This window comes from Camellia sinensis, chromosome 14 (genome assembly GCF_055761805.1).
Source record: "Camellia sinensis isolate YWXY chromosome 14, ASM5576180v1, whole genome shotgun sequence".
NCBI classification, from domain to species: Eukaryota; Viridiplantae; Streptophyta; class Magnoliopsida; order Ericales; family Theaceae; genus Camellia; species Camellia sinensis.
This window is the reverse complement of record NC_138974.1, coordinates 66,356,754-66,362,154: the sequence shown is the minus strand read 5'-3', so window position 1 is coordinate 66,362,154 and position 5,401 is coordinate 66,356,754.

The following is a 5,401-nucleotide window of genomic DNA, read 5'->3' as shown; positions in this document are numbered from 1 at the left end:
TCTGTGGGTTACCTTTGTTCAAACCTATTTTCCCTTTTTGTTTTGATGGACTTTATGCTCATGAGCTTGGATTTGTGAAATTCATATTTGGAATTTTGCAATCTTGCCTATCTCCATTGATTTATTGTTGCTATTGGAAGTACTCACAACACTGTTTTATTTGATTTGGGAATGATAAAACGTTGCCATACTCTGTTATTTATTTGCTTTGATTCAAAAGAAATGAACCTTTGACAGTCTAACCTGTGAGCTTGTCGTTACGCACTTTGCAGCGCAAAAATCGGAGTTAATAATCTTGTACAAGTTAAATCACTAATGTTAAATGTTGTTTGAATTTTCATGACCTTGTTCGGAGGAGTAAAATTATTGGAACTCAATATTGTTTGTCAGCTTTTACTATTTCAGGCAAATAAATTCTTGTGCGAAATTCACGACCCTGGGGCCCTCAGAACCCACACTAATGAGAGCAAGGACTGTCCCTCGGAAGTCTAAACGAAAGCAAAACTGTCATTCAGGAGTCCGAAAGTAGCATACACCCTACTTCGGCAAGAAAGATCCCTTCTGGCAGGCAACTGAGTCTACCAAGCTCGTACTAACGGAAATAAAGATTGTTCCTCGGAAGTCCAAGTGGATGCAAAGCTGTCCCTCGAAAGTCCGAGTGGATGTACACTTTCTTCTTCGGTAACCAATGGAAGCAAAGGCTATCCCTTGAAAGTCTGAGTAAGAGTACACTCTACTTCGACAAGAAAGATCCTTAAAGCTCGCACTGATGGAAGCAAGGGCTATTCTTCGGAAATCCAAGTGGGAACACACATTCTGCTTCAATAAGAAAGACCTTCGAAGCTTACACTGATGAAAGCAAAGGCTATTCTTCGGAAGTCCAAGTGGGAACACACACTTTGTTTTAATAAGAAAGACCCTCGAAGCTTACACTGATGGAAGCAAGAGCTATTCTTCAGAAGTCTGAGTGGGAACACACACTCTGCTTTAATAAGAAAGACCCTTAAAGCTTGCACTGATGGAAGTAAGGGTTATTCTTCGGAAGTCTGAATGGCAGCAAGGTTGTCCTTCAAGTGTCCAAATAATAGCATACACCCTACTTCGGCAAGAAAGATCCATTCTGACAAGCAACCGAGTCTCGAGGGCTATTCTTCAAAAGTTTAATAGGTGCACACGATCTACTTCAATAGAAAAGATCCTCAAAACTCGCACTGATGGAAGCGAGGTTTGTTCTATGAAAGTCTAAGTGGGAGCACACACTCTATTTCAACAAGAAAGATCCTCGAAACTCGTATTGATAGAAACAAAGATTGTCCCTCAGAAATCCAAAAGGAAGCAAAGGGTGTCCTTCGGAAGTCTGGGTGGAAGCACACTCCTTTTTTTGGCAAAAAAAATCCTTCCTGGCTCCCTGGCTCGCAACTGAGTCTACTACTCCTCCTTCTTTAAGGGGCAACAAAAAAATTGAAAACTATCTCAAGCAACATAACATAATGAAGATACACAATATGGAGAAAATAAACTTCTAATAAAGATACACAATGTGAAGAAAATAAATTTCTTCATAACATAAGAAAGAAAGATAAAACTTCTTGGACAATGCAGTAAATACAAATTGTAAATGTCATAGATAGACTTCTTTTACGGAATGTTAACATTTGCCCCTAGAGTTGCAAGGTCATTTGGAAAACTTTCATCAACTGTTTGGGTTGTGGTCGTCATACACCATCATAGCCACGTCTTCTAAGATATCTTGAGGCCCTTGTTCTTTGAACTCTAGCTCATCTGCTTCGACTTTCTTTCTAAAGATCTTCTTAAGCGTCTGACACATTTCTGTAGGATGTCCTAGTGATCGGTGGAAAACACAATAATTAGGGCCTTTGCGGTCCTTTTTTAACAAAAGCATTTTGACACGACGCAACTTCAATTCCATGTCTGCCACTCATTCTTTAACTAAGGCCTTCACCTCCTCAACACTACACAGAAAAGGAGTGTCATCTTCGTAGTTTTTCCTCTTCTGACCTCTGAATTCCTCCCCCTACGACTTTCGGGTAGAAGAAGTGGACGCTGCAATGACAGAAGGTCCTCGGGATGACTTAAAGCTAGTTTTGTAACTAGTCTCGAACCCGATCTCCTGAGATTGAGGTATGTTGATGTTCCGAGATGCTTTAATTAGTGCCGAAAAGGTGGATAGCTTATGATTAATAAGAAGCATCTTGTACCCGTTCAATGCCCCTTCAATATAGATTTGGGCCAAGTAGCTTTCCTCCACAACCTCATGAAAGTCCATGGCTTTGTCTTGGAACCTCTTCATATATTCGAGAATGTCTTCACCCTCTCGTTGTTTTCCTTACACAAGGTAAGTGTGGTCACTTTCTCGGCCACTTGAAAAAATTTGGTGTGGAATTTATTGACCATCTCCTCCCAACTTCGGATAGAGTTTGGGGCCAAGTTAACGTACCAACTATATGCTCGGTCAGTGAGGGACTTTGAGAACTCTCTCAATTAGAGGACAAGTTGAACCATGAATTCCCAAAGTCTCGATGAACCGAACAACATGTTCTTGAGCATTTCCATGCTTGCCATCGAATTTGATGAACTTTAGCACCATGTAACCCTCTGGGTATGGATAACTCAACATCTCGATAGGGTGTGGTGGCTTGACATCCGGATCGGGCAAAGAGGGTAAAGTCATTTTGTCCCGTTCGAGATCGAACATGGCTTGCACATCAGTGAGAGTGAGAAATTGTTGAGGAAGAGAACTTGATGGTGGTATTCCTGGAACTTGGCTTGTAGACCCGAAGACAGAGTTTGGAGCAACTTGGCCATTTGGGTGTTGAGAATTCACCATCGGTGAAGACACATGACGATATTGGCCATCGACACTTATGGACAAACAATTTGATGATAGGACATTGAATTGGGTCCTATAAAGTTTATTGCATACTACGGCTATACCGGGTTGGACTTACAAAGTTGGCGTCGGAACCAAAGGAGACCCGCTCGGTACATGAGTAGAATTTACAATTTGTGGAACAAAATTAGGCATGGGTAGAGCACTATTTGGTAGAGAAATTCCTGTGGGCCTTCCTTGAACTTCCACCACCTCTGGAACACCATTCATCGCATCGAAGACTCCTCCAACCGCCGATGGACCATGGCTCGATCCTCTGGTTGCGTGATTTTGCACTCCATGAGCCATGGCTTGTTCCTCTCAGCACTTGATTTTGCACACCATTTTGAGCAATTTTCAAGGAGAATTTGGGATGAGTCTTGATGATTTTGACCATTCCCAACATCACCATGAAATTGTTGATGCTTGTCGGCGTCAACTTGACCTCCATTTGTTGTCGGTGGTACGAAATACGAATCCATCACCAACATGGTGTGGGTGAGATTTTGAAGGGTCATGAGAATCTCTTGTTGAGTGTGTTGGAGTTCTTGAATGACTTCAAGGATGAGAGATAAGTCTTGAACTTGAGTCCTCTCATCGTCACCATTGGAAGAGCCTTGTTGATGAACTTCTTCTCCTCTCATTATCTTCACCGGAGTTGTGTAGATTCCGGATCTTGTTGAAACCATTAACCAATCTGCCTCCCTAGTGAAGTCGCCAAATATATAAGAGGGTTCAAGAACGTTGTTAGAAAATTCGAAGATCTTTGAAGAAAACTCGAATTCTCTAGAAATGATGAGAGGCTTAGATTTTTCAATAGTCACAACTAGGAACACAATAGCAAAGAGATGATGGAGATGAGAGATTGGGTGAAAAAGAAGGCAAAGTAATTAGAGAGAGAATAATGGCAAGGCTCTCTCGTGGATCTCTCACTTTCACTCTCAAGGTAGATAATGGAGAAGGGAAATTAGTTCTTTCCTAGGGGTTGTCTCTCCAAAATCCATCCCTTGTAAAGCTATGGGCATGTGCTATTTATAGGCACCTCATGATGCAGGATGGAGCCCATGTGCAAGGCACATGGAGAATATTTCCTCTAACTACCTTGTCCGAGGAGGTGACCTCTCTGAGGATGAGGAAAACCCCGAATAGGAGATTAACCTCTCAGCGAACCCTTCTTTTTAGCCACACCTAACCAATGATCTCTAATCATCCCAAAGGATCAACGGTAGTCCAAGAGGATGTCCTACCATAGAAGGGTCAGGGGTAGTTCAAGAGAACACCCTGCCGCAAATATTACAGAGTCTCAAGGACCCCCTGGATCATGCCACCTCAACCCGGGTATAGGCTAGTTTAACCGAAGAGTGAATTTATCTCCACTCACTGTCCTCGGGATCGAGTCCTTTGTTCGAACTCCATTACGCCCATGGTTTTGGTGCGTAGATCCCGGAAAGTTCTGAGCCCGCAAGTTTTCTGGGACTCATTAATGGAGCGGCTTCTAGATTGTGTTCAAATCCGTTTGAAGCCAAGCGCTTCGGATCTCTAGGTTCGTAGATCCGAGCCCTTTCGAGTATGAGCTCAAATAGGTCTCTAGGTTCGTGGTTCTGAACCCTTTCAAGACTAAGCCAATACCTTGGAGAATGAATCTCCTCCGAGGGTTTCATCTCTTCTGAAAGCAACGGTTAACCTTTTGGAACGCCCGTATGATCTGGGCCTCCTTAGATGGGCTTGTTGGACTCTCTTTAGAGATATCTGCTTGATGGGTCTTCCTCGGCCCAATTTGTTGACTTTGTTATGGGCCCGTTCAATATAATTTATTTGGCCATTTGGCAATAATTTCTCCAAGCTCACCAATTTTTAGGCTTTCCGATTAGGCTTCGATTGGGCCCAATTAATTAGTGGGCTGGAGTTAACCCCTCTTACAAGGACAAATAAGCAAAAGACTATTTTACCCATTTTCAATTGTTTATTAAGTAATAGCAATATTAAATCTGCCTTTAAATTTAATCTTTATTTATAATTGATTAGTGGACCATAATTAATTGCTTAATTTTTTCAATGTTTGAAACAGACATTTTTTCAATAGTTATATTTTTTAATGGTCACATTCTTTCAATATAAATAAGACCAGTTCCCTTCTAATTTTTATCCAACACAATTTTATTTTATTTTTTGATTAGAAAAAAAAATAACTTTATTAATACATAGAATGAACAAAGCATAAATACATCAACAAAGAAAAAGAGTAAGGAGCACACACTCAAAAACCAAAAGAACAAAAAACAAAAGTTGAAGAGATTTCGACAAAAAACCTTCATATTCACAGCTTAAGAGCAACATACTAGTAGCATCACGCAACACCAGCAACAATACGCAACACACCAGTACTTCCTCATCACACCAGCAAATCCACATGACACGCCAATTACTAATCATCCAAATAACAGGACCAACACCACGATCCAAACAAAAAAGAGTATAACAACCAAAATAAAAATAACAACCAACATCAAA